This window comes from Chrysemys picta, unplaced genomic scaffold, assembly GCF_011386835.1.
Source record: "Chrysemys picta bellii isolate R12L10 unplaced genomic scaffold, ASM1138683v2 scaf7, whole genome shotgun sequence".
NCBI classification, from domain to species: Eukaryota; Metazoa; Chordata; order Testudines; family Emydidae; genus Chrysemys; species Chrysemys picta.
In genome coordinates, this window is record NW_027052714.1 from 492,958 (window position 1) to 515,391 (window position 22,434).

The 22,434-nt window shown below is 50.6% G+C and overlaps 1 long non-coding RNA gene across 2 annotated transcripts in view; it reads left to right on the plus strand.

The window, feature by feature from the left end:
* The window catches only part of LOC135977656 (uncharacterized), a 68,913-nt gene that overhangs the window by 29,130 nt on the left and 17,349 nt on the right, over positions 1-22,434 (plus strand). Inside the window, exons 1-4 of one of the 2 annotated variants that reach the window (XR_010595096.1) lie at positions 11,054-11,953; positions 12,857-13,338; positions 15,985-16,005; positions 16,392-16,424. This is a non-coding gene — a long non-coding RNA (uncharacterized LOC135977656). Of the gene's footprint in view, positions 1-11,053; positions 11,954-12,856; positions 13,339-15,984; positions 16,006-16,391; positions 16,425-22,434 lie in introns of those variants that run through there. The other variant, XR_010595094.1, reaches the window with a different exon arrangement.

Consider the following 22,434-nt stretch of genomic DNA (forward strand, 5'->3'; position numbering starts at 1 on the left):
GTCAGGTGACTAGGTGAGAGACTCAGTTTTTATTTAAACAAAAAAAGTCAGTTTTTAAGCCCTCCTGGTTGCAGACAGAAGCTTGAAAGTGAGTGCGGCCAGAAGTCTTGGGAGAAAATGTGTTTTGTTTCGGTTTTTTTAAATAAATTTCATGGTGTTTTGGGGGCCAGGTTCATGACTTTCTAACATTTGGGGTCAGCAATCCTGGTAACATGATGCCAACCATAACTGATCCTGGTCCAAATAGCCAGTCCACCATATCATCTATTTACCAGCTGGCTTGCCTGGTTTCTCCTGCCAGGGGGCAAATGCAAGGGGTCTCCTCAGGGGATGGATGTGGCTGGGAACATCAGGGGCTGGATAGGGGACGGAGTGGAGGAGTAGGAGTTCAAAAATCCCCAAGCAGACCAGAAGGCATGTTTTATTTTTTATCTTTTGGGGGCCAGGCTCATGATTTTCTGTGCTCCTATGCTTGTGGTTGGCTATACTGGTATTTCAAATCCCTCTTCTACAACCAGAATGCTGCTGAGTATCTTCCTATGGGGGTAGACAGGGTGGTAGGAGGATTTGGGGCTGTCAGCCGGACAGAGGGGAGGGGAGTGGAGGGGAGGAGACTGCAAAGCAGAGGGAAATTGTCCTTTTGAGAAATTGCTGATTTCTGCCTGTCTGTCTTGTTAGTGATTGCAAGGGGCGCAGTATGGCAGTGAGGCCGTTTCATTACAATAGCTAGAATGACTAGACCAACTCACCACAGGCTGCTTGCCCCACACAGCATCCCGCATGGGCACGTACAATTTATGGCTTCAACTTTGTTTTTAATTGTATAAAATGGCAGCAAAATTTCAGACTGTCCTAGTGGAGCAGACCTAGGTGCCCTCATTTTAGTGTCTCCCCCACAGCCTCCCAGAGCCTCCCAGCAGGGTCAGCTGTAAGCTAGGTTTGAAGAGATTCCCAGGTCACCTCAGGGCCATTAACTGCCTGATCTGACTCCCAAAAGAAGCCAGTCCCAACGCCTCGGCATTTACTGTCCTAGGGACTCTGTGCCCATGGCAAGGAGTGAAACGGCACAGGAGGCAGGTGTGAGAGCACCAGGCTCTGCTGCAAGGGCTGCTCTGTGCTGCAGACTCAGCCTTGTGAGAGGAGCTGGTCTCAGTGTGATGGAGGGGTAGGGTTACCATACGTCCGGATTTTCCCGGACACGTCCGGCTTTTTGGGCTCCAAATTCCCGTCTGGGGGGAAATCCCCAAAAGCCGGACATGTCTGGGAAAATCGGGACATGCGGGCCGGCGGTCAGCGGTGCCGGGCCGGGGGCTCGGGGGCTCGGGAGCCAGCGGTGCCGGGCCGGGGACTCGGGGGCTCGGGGGACGGAGGTCGGCCGGGCCGGGCCGGGGGCTCGGGGGCCGGCGGTGCCGGGCCGGGGGCTCGGGGGCCGGCGGTCGGCGAGGCTGGGCCGCGGGTGCTCGGCCGGGGACTGGCAGTGCTGGGCGGGCCGACCCGGTCTAGGGTTACCATATTTTGAGCCTCCAAAAGGAGGACACTCCACGGGGCCCCGCCCATGCTCCCCCGCCCCAACTCCGCCCCTTCTCCAAAGTCCCCGCCCCAACTCCGCCCCCTCCCCTGCTTCCCACGAATATTTGATTCACGGAAAGCCTGAAGCAGGTAAGGAGGGTGTGGGGGGAGGAGGCGCGTCTCCAGCCTGGGTCGGCTAGGGTTACCATTCGTCCGGATTTACCCGGACATGTCCTCCTTTTTGTGCTAAAAATAGCGTCCGGGGGGAATTTGTAAATCACTCAAAATGTCCGGGATTTCCCCCCCCCCCCCGGCAGAGCAGAGCGAGCGGCTGGGAGGGCTGCAGGAAAGTCACGGGCTGGACTCCGGAGCAGCTGTAGAGGAGCTCCTCCTCCTCCCTCCCTCCCTGCATTCTGAGCCGGCAGCTCCTCCCCGGCAGCCCTGCGCCCGGTTCCAGCAGCACTGTGCAGGGCCAGGGACCGTGTTGTGTGTTGTGCTGGGGAGCGCAGCCACATGTCTGGCTCGCGCAGAGCCCAACACCCTGTTCTGAGCAGCAGGGTAAGGGGGCCAGGGGGGCAGGAGAAGGGGCAGGGAGGTTCTGGAGGGGGCAGTCAAGAAACGGGGGGGGGGTCAGGAGTTCGGGGGGGGCTTTTTGGGGGGAGTGGAGAAAGTTTTGGGCAGTCAGGGTACAGGTAGGGGGTAGGGTCCTGGGGGGCAGTTGGGGGGGTCTTAGGAAGGAGCAGTTAGGGGATAAGGAACAGGGAGGCTTAGGTAGGAGGTGGGGTTCTGGAGGGCAGTTAGGAGCAGGGGTCCCAGGAGGGGGCAGTCAGGGGACAAGGAGCGGGAGGGGTGGGGGGTTGGGAGTTCTGGGGGGGAGCTGTCAGGGAGCAGGAGTGGGGAGAGGGATCGGAGCAGTCAGGGGACAGGGAGCAGAGGGGTTTAGATGGGTTGGGAGTTCTGGGGGGGCTGTCAGGGGGTGGGGAGTGGTTGGATGGGGCGTGGGAGTCCCAGGGGTCTGTCTGGGGGTGGGGGTGTGGATAAGGGTTGGGGCAGTCAGGGGACAAGAGGCAGGGAGGCTTAGATAGGGGGTGGAGTCCTGGGGTGCAGTTAGGGGCAGAGGTCCCAGGAGGGGGCAGTCAGGGGACAAGGAACGGGGGGAGGGTTGAGGGTTCTGGGGGGGTGGGAAGTGGGAGGGGCAGGGGCGGGGCTCCTCCCGTCCTCTTTTTTGCTTGCTGAAATATGGTAACCCTATGGAGGGGGAATGGGGAGAGCTGGGGAAGGGGATCTGGTAGCTGGGCCAGGGGAAGGGGAGTGAGACCCCTGCCCCAGGACTGTGTGAGCAATAGGCCCTGGCTGGGTGAAGGAAACCCACTCACAGGAAGGAGCCATGCAGCTTTTTGCCCCTCTCCATGTTAGCTCCACCCCAGCCTCTTGCCTACCCCTTCTATCTTTGCACCTTCCTCCATGCCTGGAACACCCACCCTGACCTACTGCCCCAGGCCTGCAGACTTCTCCTCCTCCTCCTTGCTTACACCCATTAGTGAGCCCCTAAACCCAGCCCAGCCTGGAAGCTCCCAGGACAGGGACCATACGACATGCCCAGGGCACTGAGGGGGCTACAGAAATAACATGGGAGTAACCCCAGTAATTCTTCAGACAGAGCAAAGGGGTAAATAAACCAAGACCCAGAGAGTGTGGGGGTGGGGGAGAGACAGAAGGGCTGAAAGCGGAGCTGGGGGAAATAATGTACTGCATGTGTTGTATCCAGTGAGCTCAGCTTCTGTTCCAGTTTCTCAGCTGCCCACAAACTGACCACAATTTTTTCAGATTTATTTGTTATTCAAAAATATTTGCTAAATACGTTTGTCAAATACATTGATCTGCATGGGTTAGTTCTGATTGGACACACAGGTCACATGGGATTGTTTCTGAGTCCTGAATGGATGAATTTAATTCTTATAAACAGGATTTTGGTGCAAATATTTGTGATTCAGGCTTTGGTGGGTTTCCTTGCATTGTGAGAGTTATGCATATGCTTGTTAGATTAGGGCCTTAATTTTCAAACATTGCTTCCCATGAATATTTTATAACATTCAGCAGAAATCCCTGGTTTGCATGGCCATTCCTACCAGGAAGCGCCTTCGACTGATTATACCTGGGGCGAATAGAGAAGGGGCAGGATCACAGCTGAAGGGAGTTCATGGGAGCCAGGCACCTCACTCACACAGGCACTCTTGAAAATACCACTCGGCTTCTGTCTGAATCTTTAAGTGCCTAAATAGCTTTACAAACCTGGGACAGAGACTAAGGGCAGAGTTTGGAAGGTCTGTGGGCACCTAAAGATGCAGTTGGGTGTCTAGTGGGATTTTCAACAGCATCGAGGTGCCTAACTCCCATTGGAAGCTCAGTGCCCAGACACCTTTGAAAATCCCACTAGATACCTATCTGCATCTTTAGACATCAAAACACCTTTGAAACTTTGGGCCCAAGTGACTTGCCTAAGGCCACCCAGGGCGTCTGTAGCAGGGCAAGGAATTGTGCAGCCTGACACTGGAACTTCTTTCAGAGCTGCACCTGAAGCATCTCAGAGCCCCTGAGCTCTGTCAGCACAGGCAGTGGAGTGTTTAATTATCATTTCCTATCAGTGTTTTCTGGAGCACATGGGCTCAGCCTTGCTATTACCCCAACTCAGGGCCTCTCTGTCAGATAAGAGTTCAATGATGTGCAATAAAAAAGGAGACTCTGACCCCCAGAGGCTCCCACTGGACATCGCTCCCCTCTGCAGCTCAATCAACTGATGCTTATTGTTACCCTTTGTCCCTGATGCTCGTCACTTGCCCCTTTCTGCTGCTGTTATCCAAGGTCATCATCTCAGCTGGATTGTAAATGATGGGGGAGGGGAGAATGCCCTGAGTAATGATCGGGAACAGTTGGACAGTAACTAGGGTGTCTTGATAGCTTTTCCCCTTAATTTTTAAATAGGATTTTTCTCTCCCATTCTCACCTCTTTCCTTGGAAACAATAATATGGCCACATAAAAGAACAGCTGATAAAATCACATTGTTAGTTTCTCTTTGCTCCTTCCTCTTCAGGAACTTGGGGTTTGCCACATTCAAAGTGAAAGCTGCACCTGAGTCTTATCTGAGCCTGGATTGGGCTGGGCTGTGAACGTCAGACTCTGGACCACCGTGTCCCTGCAGAATCACTCGGGTCAGCGCAAGGGCTGTTGTTACTTTCTGACATTTTCATTTTCAGGGACAGGGTGGCGGAAACCCAGAGGAGATTTCACAGAGGAGACAGAACTTTGTGAGCTCAGCTCAGTGCCCCCCTGTAACAATAGCCCAGGGGTTGCTAGGACCCTAACAATGCACATAGCAATACACAGGTGATGAGCTGTGCGCTAGGGTCAGTTCCAAGGCCCAGAGAGTCTCAGATACGTCAGAGCCCACTGATAAGAAATGTCATAAGAACATAAAACTGGCCACTTTGGGTCAGACCGGTGGTCCATCTAGCCCAGTATCCTGTCTTCCAACAGTGGCCAATGCCAGGTGTCCCAGAGCGAATGAACAGAACAGGTAATCATCAAGTGATCCATCCCCTGTTGCCCATTCCCAGCCTCTGGCAAACAGAGGCTAGGGACACTTCAAGAGCATGGTTTTGTATCCCTGCCCACCCTGGCTAATAGCCATTGATGGATCTATCCTCCATTAACTTATCTAGTTCTTTTCTGAACCCTGTTATAGTCTTGGCCTTTACAATATCCTCTGGCAAGGAGTTCCACAGGTTGATTGTGCATTGTGTGAAGAAATACTTCCTTATATTAGTTTTAAAGCTGCTGCCTATTAATTTCATTTGGTGACCACTAGTTCCAAATGTGGGATTGGAAGGGCCCTGGAGATGTCAACAAGTCCCAGGGCCGCCCAGAGGATTCAGGGAGCCTTGGGCAAAGCGGGGGAGCTGCAGCACTTGTACTCACCCGGCGGCGGTCCGGGTCTTCAGTGGCATTTCGGCGGCGGGGGGCCCTTCAGTCGCTCCGCGTCTTCGGCAGCACTGAAGGACCCCCCACCGCCGAAATGCCACCAAAGACCTGGACCACCACCGGGCCAGGGCTCGCGGGGCCCTTGCAGGGCCTGGGGCAAATTGCCCCACTTCTCCCCCACCCCGGGTGGCCCTGCCAAGTCCAGCCCCCTGCACTGAGGCAAGGTCCAATAAACTGACAGGGGTTCACCCTTGTCTCTGGGTGCAGTGGGGGAGGGGCATCCTCAGACAAGGCTTTGTGCAGACCTCATTTTGCTGCTCACAGGAGGCAATGCTGGGTAAGCCGAGGGCAGCAGAGAACAGCAGGAGGGAAGGGAGAGGGACTCAGCAGGGAGCCCAGCAGGGACATGGGGTGCTGGGCACACAGGTACTATTGCTGAGATGTAACGTGTTTGTCTATAATGCAGCTGCCACATTCAATAGGAGCAAGGCAGAGTATAGCACAGGGGAAGAGGGGTATGTGTGTGTGTGGTGGGGGGGGAGGGGGCAGCCAGAGTTGGTGTGCCAGGCTGGGCTGTCACCATGTGCATTTTCGGTGAGACCTTGCTAGAAAGGGATTAGGCAGAGGCAGCAGGCCCAGTAGTTAGAGCAGGAGATCTCTGGGAAGGATCCACTGCTGCAGGGAATCTGTGGGGGCGTGGGGGTGGCTGAAGGCAGAAGCCAGCAGAGCCATGTGCCAGGAATCTGCCCAGGCAATAACTCCAGGCCTGCCTGGCTCTGGGGCATGTCTACACTGGCTGTACTGCCGAGTTTGGCCAGCCAGGCTGGGGGGAAGCAGCCAGGCCTACGGCCCTTCTCTGGGTGGGGAGGAGAGGGGGCAGTGGCTGCAGGCAGGAGAGGGGGTGGCTGAAGAATCCACATGTGACACAAAGGTATTATATCTCTCCCCTCCCCGAAATCCCACTGCCTCCTGCTTCTCATTCAGGTGTTGGCCCTCACTCATTTGCTGGCCCCAAATGCAGTGTGTGTGTGTGGTGTGTGTATGTCATGTGAGGAGGGCAAGGGTTGTACTGGTACCGCGGGGCTGTATGGGACCCCAATGTCTCTGGGCCCCCTAGAGCACACACTGGTCAGTAACCCTGGCCCAGATCAGCAGCCTCTTGTATCGCCTCTTGTGTCACCCTCTTGTAATGTCAGAGGCGGCAGCTCCCCTCCCGTGAGAACGGCTTCGGGATGCTGGGGGAGGGGAAGGGGAGCTCTTCCTGTGGCAGCCCTGATCAACTGTTCAGCCCCAGGATGTGGGAAGAGCAGCGTGGTGGAGGGATGGAGCTTCCTGTATTATCAAGGGACAGGTTCCAGACTGTCCAGAATCACATCACCGTGAGAACATCGTGTGCTAGTTGCTGACACGGCCTGGCTGTGGATTGGAGCTGCGCAGGGAGCCCCATGTACCTGTATGCAAGGGAGCGCCTGTGGGGGGCAGCTGCTGCAATGGGTAGGCTGGGAGGCTGTGGGCTGAGGAGATGGTTCAGCCTCGTCTATGCAGCAAGATGAGCAGCAGCCCCTCCTGCCAAGTGGAGATGCAGCGGATAGTAGCAGAGAATGCTTTCCCCAGGAGAGATGACACCAGCTCCCTGACGGGAACAAATTGTACCAACAAAAGGGCCACAGGGCGGCTTTTTCTGGCATACCTATGTGGGCTGGGGGTGAGGCGGGTTCAAACTCCTAAGCAAGCTAGCTTTGCCAACACAACATTTATCTGTAGACCAAGCCACAATCTCTCGGGGCCTCCATAACACTGACACTGTCCATTGTAAGGGACTCGGTACAGTGGTGAGGCCCTTTCAGAACAAGAACGACTAGGCCAGCTCAACGCAGGCTGCCCCCCCACACACACACTCACAGAGTCCCACATGGGCACTTGCAATTTTTGTCCTCAATTTTTTTTTAAATCGTATAAAATTCAGAGAATTGCAGCAGGATTTCAGAATGTCCTGGGGCCTAGGGCCCCTCATTTTAGCACCTCCCACACAATCTCCAAGAGCATCCCAGTGGCATCAGCTCCAAGTCAGGGGGATTCCCAGATTCCCTCAGGGCCACTCCCAAAGGAAGCCAGTCCCGGGGGCCCAGTGAGTGCGACGTGGCCAGTGAGTGTTAGGGAACGTCCTGCCATTTACCGCCCTAGGGACTCTTTGCTCATGAGGAGGAGTGAAACAGCCACAGGGAGCAGGACTGAGACCACCAAAGCGTTGCTGTACCCATCATGGAATCATAGAATATCAGGGTTGGAAGAGACCTCAGGAAGTCATCTAGTCCAACCCCCTGCTCAAAATAGGACCAACACCAAATAAATCATCCCAGCCAAGGCTTTGTCAAGCTGGGCCTTAAAAGGATGGTGTCATGAATATAAAGGGAAGGGTGACCACCTTTCTGTATACAGTGCTATGGGGTCCCTCCTGGCCAGAGGCACAAAATCCTCTTACCTGTAAAGGGTTAAGAAGCTCAAGCTGGCACCTGACCAAAAGGATCAATAAAGGGACAAGATACTTTCAAATCTGGGTGGGGGGGAAGGCTTTGTCTGTCTGTTCTGTGTGCTTGCTGGAGTCAGATCAAGGAAGCAAGCAATCCAACTCCTATAGAGTTAGTAAGTATTTAGCAAGGAAATGTGTTAGTTTACTTTTATTTTGGCTTGTGTTTTCCTTTGTGTAAGAGGAGGTTTATGCCTGGTTTTGCATCTGAAGAAGTGAGGTTCTTACCCACGAAAGCTTATGCTCCCAATACTTCTGTTAGTCTCAAAGGTGCCACAGGACCCTCTGTTGCTTTTTACAGATTCAGACTAACACGGCTACCCCTCTGATACTATGCCTGGTTTTGTAACTTTAAGGTTTTGCTTAGAGGGGAGATCCTCTGTGTTCTTGAGTCTTTTGTTATTCTGTAAAGTACTTACCATCCTGATTTTACAGAGGTAATTCTTTTACCTTTTCTTTAATTAAAATCCTTCTTTTAAGAACCTGATTGATTTTTCATTGTTTTAAGATCCTAGGGTTTGGGTCTGTGTTCACCTGTACCAATTGGTGAGGATATATTCTCAAGCCTGCCCAGGAAAAGGGGTGTAGGGGCTTGGGGAGATATTTGGGGAAGGTAGGTCTCCAAGTGGCCCTCCCTAAATCTTTGTTTAAATCACTTGGTGGTGGCAGCGTTACCTAATCCAAGGTACAAGGAAGGATTTGTGCCTTGGGGAGTTTTTAACCTAAGCTGGTAGAAATAAGCTTAGGGGGTCTTCATGCGGGTCCCCATGTCTGTCCCCTAGAGTTCAGCGTGGGGAGGGAACCCTGACAGATGGAGATTCCACCATCTCCCTAGATAACCCAGTCCAGTGCTTCACCACCCTCCTAGTGAAATAGTGTTTCCTAATATCCAACCCAGACCTCCCCCACTGCAACTTGAGACCATTGCTTCTTGTTCTGTCATCTGCCACCATTGAGAACAGCCTAGCTCCATTCTCTATGGAACCCCCCTTCAGATAGTTGAAGGCTGCTATCAAATCCCCCCTCACTCTTCTCTTCTGCAGACTAAACAAGCCCAGTTCCCTCAGCCTCTCCTCATAAGTCATGTGCACTAGCACCCTAATCATTTTCATTGCCCTCCGCTGGACTGTCTCCAATTTGTCCACATCTCTTCTGTAGTGGAGGGACCAAAACTGGACACAATACTCCAGGTGCGGCGTCACCAGTGTCGAATAGATGGTCTGCTCTGTGCTGCAGACTCAGCCGTGTGAGGGGAGTTGGTCCCAGCACAATAGAGAGGGGATGGGGAATGGGGAGAGCTGGGGAAGGGAATCTGGTAGCTGGGCCAGGGGAAGGGGATAGAGGAAAGAACCCAGGAAGCTTTTTGCCCCTCACCCTATGTGTTAGTCCATGCCAGCCTCTTGCCTGCCCCTGCCCAATGTCCTTCTATCTTTGCATCTTCCTCCATGCCTGGAACACCCACCCTGACCTACTGCCCTGGGCCTGCAGATGTCTCCTCCTCCTCCCTGCTTACACCCATTAGTGAGCCCCTAAACCCAGCCCAGCCTGGAAGCTCCCAGGGCAGGAACCATAGAACATGCCCAGGGCACTGAGGGGGCTACAGAAATAACATGGGAGTAACCCTAGTAATTCCTCAGGCAGAGCTAAGGGGTAAATACAAGTCAGGAGACCAAGACCCAGAGAGTGTATGTGTGTGTGGGGGGGGGCAGGGGGGATTGTGGGGGAGGGACAGAAGGGCTGAAAAGCAGAGCTGGGGGAATAATGTGCAGCATGTGATGTGTCCAGTGAGCTCAACCTCCATTCTGGTTTGTCAGCTGCCCAAGAACTGATCATAAATAGTTGCTAAATACGTTTGTCAAATACATTGATCTATGTTGTTACTTTCTGACAATTTCATTTTCAGGGGCAGGATAGCAAAACCCAGAGGAGATGTCACAGAGGAGACAGAACTCTGTGAGCTCAGCTCAGTGGCCCCCATAACAATAACCCAGGGGTCTCTAGGACCCTAACAACACACACTGCAATACACAGGGTGATGAGATGTGCCCTAGGGACAAACCCAGCAGCCAATGGGAATCTCACCATTGATTGCAATTGGTCAGGCTCCAAGTCCCAGAGCGTCTCAAACAGAGCAGAGCTCATGGATAGAAATGTCAGGCTGGATAGGCCCTGGAGAAGTCACCAAGTCCAGCCCCCTGCGCTAAAGCAGGGTCCAGTAAACCTGACTGGCAGGGCTTCACCCTGGTCTCTGGGTGGGGCAGAGGCATACTCAGACCATGCTTCATGCAGACCTCGTTTTGCTTCTAACCCGAGGCGATGCTGGGCAAGCCAAGGGCAGCAGAGAACAGTGGAAGGGAAGGGAGAGGGGCTGAGTGGGGAGCCCAGCAGGGACACGTGGTGCTGGGCACACAGGCGATATTGCTAAGCTGTAACGTGTGTCTATAACGCAACTGCCACATTCAATAGGAGCGAGGCCGAGCAGTGTGTGGGGGAAGGGGTGGCAGCCAGAGTGGGTGTGCCAGGCTGGGCTGTCACCATGTGTGTTGTCTGTGTAACTTTGCTAGAAAGGATTAGGCAGAGGCAGCAGGCCCAGTGGTAACAGCAGGAGATCTCTGGCCCTATTTACAGCTGAGCTAATGGCTCCCTGCCCTTTACTGGTCCCCCCGATATGCTGAGCTGGATGGGCCTGTCTCCAGTAATTCCCTCTAATACCTTCCCTCTGCCCAACCCCGCTCCCTTGTCCACATCTGTACTGGTGGCCCCTCTCTGGGAAGTTCAGGAGGGGTGGGTGGTGCTGTATTACTCTGAGGTGGGTTAGTGATGAAGGAGCGATGAAGGCCACAGTATAGTCAGCACATTTGTTTATTCCCCTGTTCGCTGTTAATGGTTATCAGTATCAGTGATGGTGTGTTAGTGCCTAGGAACCCCAGTCACAGATGTGTAACAAGAGACTCCCTGGCCCAGAGAGCTCACAATCTACACAACAGACACAACAGGAGTGAGGCCTGGTCTACACTATGAGTTTAGGTCGAATTTAGTAGCGTTAAATTGAATTAAGCCTGGACACGTTCACACGGCTAAGTCCCTTTTTTCGACTTAAAGGGCCCTTTAAACCGATTTCTTTACTCCACCTCCAACGAGGGGATTAGCAATAAAATCGGCCTTAGCAGGTCGGAATTGGGGTAGTGTGAACGGAATTCGACGTTATTGGCCTCCAGGAGCTATCCCACAGTGCTTCATTGTGACTGCTCTGGACAGCACTCTCAACTCAGATGCACTGACCAGGTAGATAGGAAAAGCCCCGCGAATGTTTGAATTTCATTTCCTGTTTGCCCAGTGTGGAGAGCACAGGTGACCACGCAGAGCTCATCAGCACAGGTAACCATGGATGGAGTCCTAGGATCGCAAAAGAGCTCCATCATGGACCAAACGGGAGGTACGGGATCTGCTCGCCATATGGGGAGATGAATCAGTGCTAGCTGAACTCCGTAGCAGTAAACGAAATGGCAAAATATTAGAAAAGGTCTCCAAGGCCATGAAGGACAGAGGCCATAACAGGGATGCACAGCAGTGCCGCGTGAAAATTAAGGAGCTAAGACAAGCCTACCACAAAGCCAGAGAGGCAAACAGAAGGTCCGGGGCAGAGCCGCAAACATGCCGCTTCTACGCAGAGCTGCATGCCATGCTAGGGGGTGCAGCCACCACTACCCCAACCATGTGCTTTGACTCCTTCAATGGAGAAACACACAGGTAAGCAGGTTCGGGCTATGAGGAAGATGAGGATGAAGATAATGTAGATAGCTCACAGCAGCAAGGAAGCGGAGAAACCGGTTTCCCCAACAGCCAGGATATGTTTATCACCCTGGACCTGGAACCAGTAACCCCCGAACTCACCCAAGGCGTGGTCCCAGACCCTGAGGGCACACAGGGGACCTCTGGTGAGTGTACCTTTGTAAATATTACACATGGTTTAAAAGCAAGCGTGTTTAATGATTAATGATTAATTTGCCCTGGCAATCGCGGCCAGTACAGCTACTGGAAAAGTCTGTTAACGTGTATGAGGATGGAGCGGAAATCCTCCAGGGACATCTCCAGAAAGCTCTCCTTCATGTACTCCCAAAGCCTTTGCAAAAGGTTTTTTGGGGAGGGCTGCCTTATCCCGTCCGCCATGGTAGGACACTTTACCACGCCAGGCCAGTAGCACATAGTCTGGAATCATTGCATAACAAAGCATGGCAGCATATGTTCTCGGTGTTTGCTGGCATGCAGACAACATCCATTCCTTATCGCTCTTTGTTATCCACAGGAGAGTGATATCATTCACGGTCACCTGGTTGAAATGGGGCGATTTTATTAAGGGGACATTCAGAGGTGCCCGTTCCTGCTCTGCTGAACAGAAATGTTCCCCACTGTTAGCCACGCCGTGGGGGGGAGGGGTGAAGTGATCATCCCAGAGATCTGGGGGGGGGGTGTTAGTTGGGTTTGTGCTGCATGTTAACCCGGAAACCGCAGCCCCTTTTAAATGGCCAACCCAACGGGTGCTTGGTATGGGAAAGGAGGGTGCCACTGTTTGAAACCATTCCCACATGTTAAGAAGGTTAAAAAAGCCAAAAGACTGTGGCTTACCATGGCTGCCTGCAAGCCGAAATCTGTTGCCTGGCACTGCGTGAGTGATCTCTCACACCAAACCGGCAGGCCCTCAATATAAGAGGAAAAATGTGACCTTGTAACGAAAGTACATGTGCTGTGTAATGTGAACAGCAAAATTTAACGTGAAAGAGTGTACCCATTGTTCTCTAAAATGTGTCTTTTTTAACCATCTCTCCCTTCTCCTCCACCAGCTGCAAATGTTTCTCCTTCACAGAGGCTAGTGAAGATTAGAAGGAGAAAACGGCAGACTCGGGCTGATATGTTCTCGGAGCTCCAGATGTCCTCCCACGCTGACAGAGCACAGCAGAACGCATGGAGGCAGTCAATGTCAGAGTGCAGAAAAGCACAATATGAACGAGAGGAGAGGTGGCGGGCTGAATCGCGGGATGAACAGAGCAAGTGGCGGGCTGAAGATGATAGGTGGCGTCAGCTTGCAGACAGAAGGCAAGAGTCAATGCTCTGTCTACTGGAGCATCAAACTGATGTGCTCCAGCGTATGGTTGAGCTGCAGGAAAGGCAGCAGGAGCAGAGACCGCCGCTACAGCCCCTGTGTAAGCAACAGCCCACCTCCCCAAGTTCCATAGCCTCCTCAACCAGACGCCCAAGAACACGGTGGGGGGGGCCTCCGGCCACCCAGTCACTCCACCCCAGATGATTGCCCGAGCATCAGAAGGTTGGCCTTCAATAAGAGTTAAAGTTTTAAACTGTAGTGTGTCCTTTTCCTTCCCTACTCCCCCACCCATCCCGGGCTACCTTGGCAATTATCCCCCTAGTTGTGTGATGAATTCATAAAGAATGCATGAATGTGAAGTAACCATGACTTTATTGCCTCTGCATGTGCTGCTCGAGGGTGGGAGGGGAGGGTGGGGTGGTTGGTTTACAGGGAAGTAGAGTGAACCGGGTGGGGTGGGGGCGGACGGTTCATCAAGGAGAAACAAACAGAAGTTTCACTCCGTAGCCTGGCCAGTCACAAAACTCATTTTCAAAGTTTCTCTGATGCGCACCGCGCCCTGCTGTGCTCTTCTAACCATCCTGGTGTCTGGCTGCACGTAATCAGCAGCCAGGCGATTTGCCTCAATCTCTCACTCCGACATAAATGTCTCCCCCTTACACTCACAGATATTGTGGAGTGCACAGCAAGCAGCAATAACAATGGGGATATTCTTTTCGCTGAGGTCTGAGCGAGTCAGTAAGCTGCGCCAGCGCGCTTTTAAACATCCAAATGCACATTCTGGAAAAGACCTTTCCAACACTCAGCTGGACAGCATAGCAGAGTTCATCAAACAACTGGGGTTAAAATCAGGAAAAAGGGGAAGGGAAGGGAATGTCTGTGGGGAACATGGCAAGGAGCTCACATGGTTCTGTAAGGAGATTGCCAAAGCTCTTTGTGAAGATTGCAAAGGATCCCCGACTCACCGCTCTCACGCTGTGATTCCCATGGCAAAGGCTGCTCATGGGTCCAAGGTAGGGGTGTTTTGCTAGCTAATTAAATCACTTCAAGGCCCTGTGTCACCCCCTCTCTGGACTGACGCCAGTCTGCTGTGGGTGGGCCTAACCCCAGGATCCCATGTGCTTCTGGGCCTCTCAGACACACTCCCAGCTGCAGACCCCATGTCTGCCACCCTGCTTTGTGGAGTGCTCCTGCACAGCCCAGCTGCCTTAACCCCACGAACCAGTGCTGCTGCCCTGCCAAGCTCCAAGTCACATACACACGCTCCACACACTGTGCAGATTTCCAGCTTGCTGTGCGCACGCTGAGTTCTCAACTGACCCTTTCAGGGACAATGTGTCAGCCGAGTCGAGAACACTGGCCTAGGAAAGGGATTTCTGAACCATGGGCCTTTGTACCAAAAAAAAAAAAAAAAAAAAGCCGCAATCGCGATCTGCGGCGGCAATTCGGCGGGAGGTCCTTCACTCCCAGGCGGAGTGACGGACCCTCCACCGAATTGCTGCCGAATACCTGGAACTGCCGCCCCTGTCCGGAACGGCCGCCCCAAGCACCTGCTTGAGAAGCTGGTGCCTGGAGCCGGCCCTGATTCAGATGTACCAATAGTCAAAAAGGCTATTAGCTGTAATCTGTGCAATTTAAATGAACAAGTCTACAATCCATGATCCCATGGTCCTACACCACTCCGAGCCTAAGACGGGTTGACATATTTTAAGGACAATGAAGCCATCAAAGCCAGATGGAAGGAGCATTTTGAGTCACTCCTGAATCGTGAGTCAACCGTCTCTAATGCCACCATCGAATCTATACCTCAGTGACATGAAAGAGAATCTCTTGCTGATCCTCCTGCCCTTGAAGAAGTAACATGATCCATCATGCAAATGAAGAACAGCAAGGCAGCAGGGCCAGATGCTGATGACATCCTCGTGCACACTAAGACTGACCTTCAGTTCACACTGGATTTTTTTGCACAAGCTCATCGAAGCCTAGGACTCTGACTCAATATTCGGAAGACTAAAGTGCTCCATCAGCCCGCCTCAGGCCTTTTACATAACCCATAAGACAAATATGACTCCTACACTCCTTTAGGGATGCAAACCCAACTGTCTGGAGAGGTACCACCGACAATGCTTCTGGAAGATCCTTCGCATCAAATGGGAAGATTGCTACGCTAACGCCAGCATCCTCACTGAAGCCAATGTCACCAGCACTAAGCAATGATTCTCATGAACCAGCTTCATTGGGCTGAACATTGTGTGCGGATGCCATACTCTCGCCTCCCAAAACAAGCCATCTACTCTCAGATCACCCATGGTCAGAGATCCCGTGGTGGTCAGAGGAAACGCTACAAATAGACACTGAAAATGTATCTCAAGAAAACTGATGTGGACATCACAAGCTGGGGGTAGCAAGCCACCAACTGACCTCAGTGGTCAGCCTCCATCAGGTAGTGGCCCGCTTCGAGGAGAAGCGCCTTTCCCTCAAAGCTGAAGGAAGGAAAAAGAACTTTCTCACAATGGGGAGCTGACCCGCTAGGAAATGTCTGTACCTACTGCGGGCAGATCTGTGGTTCCAGGATTGGACTCCTGAGATATCTCAGGACCCATAAGTAAATCTGTGGTAGAGATCATCCGCGAACCAAGGAACTGCCGATGATGATGATTTCAGCTGAAAAATGTTGCCCAACTCTAGTGATAAAAAACATCACAAGAGAGCATGCCCAAAACAGGAAACAAACAAACAAAAACTGCCTGTGTTTGACTTTGCAAACATAACAAAATGGATGAAGGTAGCAGGGGTGGGGAGAGAACCACTGTACTAAAATTTTTAACAGCTATTACACATTATTAATTCCTCTTTTTTGTCTTTTAGAAGAAATTCTTGCTGAACTTGGTAAGTTCAATTTTTCCTATTCCTTGTTTCTGGAGTCCCCTGAAACCTCTCCCACTAAGGGATGAGGCTTTCCTGACCTGTGCATCCCCCCAAAAAAACAACAGTCCTACATCTCCTTCCTTTCCTCATCTTTCCCCTCCCAATTCTGCCAGATCATCACACCTCTCTGCCCCCAAGTTCTATCCTCATCCCACATAGCCGACTCCTCCCTGCCTTCACTTGACCCCACTTGATCACACGGTGCATTTGAGACAGGTGTGTTTTAAACCACTAACTGTAAATCTGTCCCTCTCTTTCACAAGCACAACACATTGTGTTCAACCGTTGGAATATCACCATAACCATGGCAGAACGAAAGCTCATAATTTGCCTTTTTCTCCTTCTAGCAACCTTGCGATCTGAAATGAAGAAAGACAAAGGTAATTTCTGGGACCAGTGGGGTGTATTCAAAAGACTAGCAAAGGGGAAATAAACACAGCTTCTGCTCTTCCTTTAAGATGAAAGAAGAAGGGCTGAAACACTGTTTTTTAGAATGTGATTGTTCAATATATTAGCAATTCAGGTCCTGCCTAGGACCATGGAGGGCAGAGGGAGGCAGGGAACGGAGCAGAGCAAAGAGGAAACCAGCAAACTGAAAAGGCCAGAGGCTGTCTGGGCAGCAGGCTATTGCTGCTTTGCCGGCTACTGCTGGAGGAATCCTTCTGGCTGCAGGGGCTTGGAACACCTCTAAGTTTTCCTGCTGTCATTTCCCCCATCGCCATGTGGCTGGGCAAGGAGGTTACATGGGGCTGGTTCCCCTGTGGTCAGGGGGACTCTGGTTGGGTCTCAGCCCTGGCACCAGGTGCTTTTGTTGCTTCTCAAGCTCTTCTCTCCCACCAGAGAAATGAAGAGCCTGATCGAACATTGTGCCAGCAAAATCAGCTGCCTCAATTGTTCTCCAACCATGTCGTCCGCTCCCTACTCAAATCCCTCCCCTGGCTCCTCTTCTACTTCTGCAGCAAATTGTAGCTTCTCCTCAATGCCAAGGATCAGCACCCAGGAGCTGGATATTTTGTAAGAGGGGCTGCTCTCCTGTCCTGGCATCTGTGGGGTGTCCCACAACCTCAGCCAGAGGTGGATGAATTTCAGGTTCAGAGATGGGCTCCCAGGATGATCAGGGTCATGGAGGGCCTGCCGTAAGAGAGGAGACTAAAAAAACTGAGCTTGTTTTGGGTAGCAAAGGGAAGGCTGAGAGGGGATGTGATTGCTCTTTGCGAATGCATCAGGGGAGTAAACAACGTGGAGAGAGATGAACTGTTGAAGCTAACAATCAAATCGATCAAGAAGAAATGGGGATTATCTGGCCTTGAATTCAATTCAGGCTGGGAACTAAAGGTTTCTACCCATCAGAGGAGTGAGGTTCTGGAGCAGACTGCCAGGAAGTGTTGTGAGAGAAAACAACAGGTATTTAAAGGTATTTTCAGGTATTTAAAAGGGTGTCATAAGGAGGAGGGAGAAAACTTGTTCACCTTAGACTCTAAGGATAGAACAAGAAGCAATGGGTTTAAACTGCAGCAAGGGAGGTCTAGGTTGGACACGAGGAAAAAGTTCCTAACGGTCAGGGTGGTTAAACACTGGAATAAATTGCCGAGGGAGGTTGTGGAATCTCCATCTCTGGAGATATTTAAGAGTAGGTTAGATAAATGTCTATCAGGGATGGTCTAGACAGTATTTGGTCCTGCCATGCGGGCAGGGGACTGGACTCGATGACCTCTCGAGGTCCCTTCCAGTCCTAGAATCTATGAATCTATGAAACAGAACTAATGTTAAAATGGAACTTGCTAAGTTTTTTAATAGGATTTTATGAAGGGGCTGTGATGGGGATCCCAGGATGTCACCTGGACTGGGGGACTGCTGAGCCCTCTGTCCCACCACTGGGTGGTTGTTGGCAAGCTACAGACCTCTGGCAGGTTCTGCATTTACACGGATATCCACAGGAAGGGACACACCTAGCTGAGTTACATGAATGCTTCTCCCAGCCACTCATGAATCGTCAGCAGAGAGGCTCCAGCCAATCCTCACAGCTCCCCAGCCTAGGACCCCAGAGCTGAAGTGTCTTGCGCTGGTCAGAAGCCTGAGCAATGTAAGTTCATTACCCAGTCTGCCCCTCCCTCAATGTGGAGAGGACACACACTAACCTTTGTATCCTGAGCTGAGATTTTCCAAGCACTTCAACTATTTTATGTAAAATATAAAACAGATTTAATAACTACAGAAAGATAGATTTTAAGTTATTATAAGTAGCAGACATAGAGATCAAAGTTGGTTACCTAAGAAAGAAAAGTAAATTTGCAATCTGAGTTCTATAAACTAAACAGGATTTGAATCAAGCAGTGTCTCACCCTGACAGATGGTACAAACAGGTCACAGATCTTCAATACAGTGGCTGGGTCTCTCCTCCAGCACCGGACCACCCTCCACAGTTCAAAGTCTTTGTCCGCTAGATGTTTCTTCCAGGTGTTGAGTTGTGGCAGGAGTGAAGCCAATCACGATGTCACATCCCTTCTTTTATAGTTTCTTCCAGTTTGCTGCAAAGATCTATGCTTGCAAGGTGGGGGTCTGCCTCCATTGGTCAAGTAATCTCCATTGTCTACGTGACCTCTCTGAGAAATCTTCTGGGATGGCTGCTGGGAAAGTGAATTCCCTTTAATGGCCCATCAGCACATCTGGCTACTCCATTGTTGCACCTGAAAGGCTGGTTGTGGATGTTTCCAACCTCACAACATATTTCAGTAACACACACCTAGCAAAACTTCATAACTTCACATACAATCATAGCACATACAATCCAACAGGATATTAATGTTAAACAGATCAAGAATTTTAAAATGATACTTTACAATGGATACTTTGTAGGAAACATATCATAATTATATGATGGGGTGAATATAGGGATTTCAGGGGGCTGCTTTGAGGTACAAAGTGCCACAGGAGCTGTCTGTGAGAGCAGGGGACTGGAGTAAGTGCAGGCTTCACTAGGGAAAAGGTCCAGGTGTATATCAAGGTAGGCTGCATGGATGTAGCTAACAGTGAAGTCTGATAATGGAGCAGCAACTCTGCTGTAGTTAGGATTGAGACTCGCAGTTTAAAAGATAACTTTTCTCACTGAGCTAAAACTGATTGAAAACTGCTCTGCCTGATGGGAATGGTATGTTGTGGACATGGTGGGACACAGCTTAAAAGGGGCAGAACTAAGGATGCTTTGAACAGGTGGCATGTAACTTAACTTTGTATTTCCTGGATTTCAGAGGTGTTAGCGCAGTGTACAGTCCAGCCCAAGGTGTGCACCATCATCTCTGACACAGCTGTCATTTCAAATAGCAGCAAAGCAGGGTACAATGGATTTACTGAGTACATGTTGTCGTTTTCAGTCAGACAGTGGAAGAGATAAAATTTTCCATCGAATGGAGGAAATCTGTTTCCCTGCTGTATATTCAAAGCAACGTGCTGTAATTTCAGACAAGAAAGTTTACTTCACACCTTTTGAAATTCAGGAGAATAGCAATGGTTGAGCATCAGAGAGCACAGTTATTTTATAACAGTGCAAAGAGCTGAGGTATTCAGATGTAACAAAGGTCAAAAAGTCTATCAGCTACAACCTCTCCAACTTAACGCCTCTGCTCCCTGGTCTGTGCAGGCAGACTGGTTGGTGAATGACAGGGTCAGAGAAAGAGCTGTTGAAATAATTGATTTTTTGTTTGTCTGGTAGTTATAAAAACTTCAAAACTATTTCATTGTGATTTGGGGCTTTTGAAAACATTGTTTAAATTAAAAGCTAAGTCAGTTTGGAAATGAAGGGCTAGATTTAAAGAGGTGGTCAGTGATAGCAGGGGACTGGCTCAATGATTCAGGTGGTTCCTTCCAGTCCTATGTTGTTAGGTTTCACAAGGTGCCTTAGGCCAGATCTACACCACAAACATCTCGGTATAACTACGTCACTCAGGGATGTGAAAAATTATACCGACCTAACCCTGGTGTAGACAGCGCTTTGTTGACGAGAGAGCTTCTTCATCTCTGCAGTGCTGTACATGTAGACAAGCCATGACGCGTCATTCTAAAAACTAAGGAGCACCTCCTTAGTTTTTCGAATGATGCGTCATGGCTTGTCTACATGTACAGCACTGCAGAGATGATGTCCCTCTGATCACCGATAGCCCAGTTATTAAGTCACTCAGACGAACTGCGGCGGCCCAGCTTTGAATCCCTGCTCTCCCCTTTCCTAGGCGAGTGCCCTAACTGCAGGGCTGCTGGCTATTCTAAGTGGGTCTCTCTCAATCTCTCTGTCGAAGCTGTTCTAGGTGGTATAAATCATTAAATAGTCTTAGGCACAGAGACTGAAACCCAGGAGCTCACCCCTCCCCAGTGACCATCCTAATCCCTACCCTACAGAGCCTACACTTGCTTTCTGGGCCAATGAGTATTAAATATTAAGGTACATAAGTATTTTCATAAATATTCTCTAAGGTATATTAAGTATTAAACATATAAAGGTGACAGCCCTGCCAGAGTTAAGGTTTAGATCAGGCCTGTGTTTGAAGCTGGTCTTTCCTAACTGCTCTAAAATCAGCGTGGTTCCTTGGATTGCCCTGACATATGATGTGGCTCCTGGGAACACAGGTTTCTATTACTGATCCATATTTGACCATTTGACTTTGCAAAAATACAAAAAAGGACAGGGGAGAAAAAATACCTCTATTATGAAACATCTTAACAACTATCATCATTTTCATACATTATTTATTTTTCTTTATTTGTCTTTTAGAGGAAATTCTTGCTAAATCTGGTAAGTTCCATTTTCCCTCTTCCTTCTACCTGGAGTACAGAGAAACACCTCCCACTAAGGGATGGGAGTTGTATGATCTTTTGAAAATTGTTTTTAATGTGGAACCTTAACATTTTATTTCTACACATTTAAGAATCTGATTAAAAAACTAGAAATAAATAAGTTAAAAGGTCTTGTTAGAAATGTTTGCTGACACCTCTTCTTGCTGACACCTCCACAAGCTGTTTTGTTTTCAAATATAGCAATATTTGAAATGTATTCATTGTTATGTTTTTTAAATGTGTGAGAGATTGAAGAGATGAATGAAAAGCATAGTTCCACTTTTTCTACAATGAACTGGAAAAAGTATAGCTATATATATAGCACCACTTAAGAGCTTAAAATAAGAGTCTAGCTAAGGCTTGGTCTACACATGAAAATTCTATCAGTGTAGCTACATTGGTCAGGGGTATGAAAGTCTTCCAGGCCAGTGGAAGAGTGCTTCCATCACCTTAGCTAACATCATTCCCCCTTGTGCTCCGGGGGGAAAGGGGGCTGCACACTCCGGCAGATCAAAGCAAGTTCGATATAACGCGGTTTCACCTATAACGCGGTAAGATTTTTTTCGCTCCCGAGGACAGCATTATATCGAGGTAGAGGTGTATCTGACTGATTTGCAGAATATTGGCTAAATCAGCTAGGGAGAGAAACCTTTCTCTAGACATTGCCCTTCCAGAGATCTGCTTTGTTGGTGGAAGAAACTGTTGTTCTGAGATTATTTATTATTATACCCAGGGATTTCAAAGGAGTTTGAATCCTCCTTTTATCTCTGGCACTAAGTTCACTTTGAAGCTCAGAAGCAAACTCTGAGTGCACCTCAGACTGCTGTAGGAAACAAACAGGATGGTGGGAAAAAGGTCTGGGATAAGTTTAAAGAATTATCATTAGTGCAGCCCTGTGGGTTTGGGTGAAATATAACACACCCAGAGCCTTCTGCACTCAGGCCCAGATCCACAAAGGAACTTGGGCACTATGCCTAACTTTCAGCTAGCCCCTCCCCTCCCCCCCCGTGGCATCTACAAAGCCTCAGTCAGGCACCTAGGCCCCTGATACCATGTGTGGGGAGACGTGAGGCCTATGAATGTGATTCACACAAACTAGGCAATGAGAGATGCTCAGAAGTGGAGTGTGACCCTTGCTGGAGAAACACAGCCCAGCCCTGGACAGTGCTGCAGCGGCGTGGCTCCAGCAGGGCCTGAGCTCCCGCCGCTCGGCCGCAACTCGCAATCCCGCCCCTTACCTAGGGTTACCATTCGTCCGGATTTACCCGGACATGTCCTCCTTTTGTGTGCTAAAAATAGCGTCCGGGGGGAATTTGTGAAGCACTCACAATGTCCGGGATTTCCCCCTCCCCCGGCAGAGCAGAGCGAGCGGCTGGGAGGGCTGCAGGGAAGTCCCGGGCTGGACTCAGGAGCAGCTGTAGAGGAGCCGGATCCGCCCTGCATTCTGAGCCGGCAGCTCCCTTGCAGCCCAGTCCGGCAGCACTGTGCAGGGCCAGGGACCGGGTTTTGTTGTGCAGGGCCAGGGACCGGGTTTTGTTGTGCTGGGGAGCTCAGCCACGTGTCCGG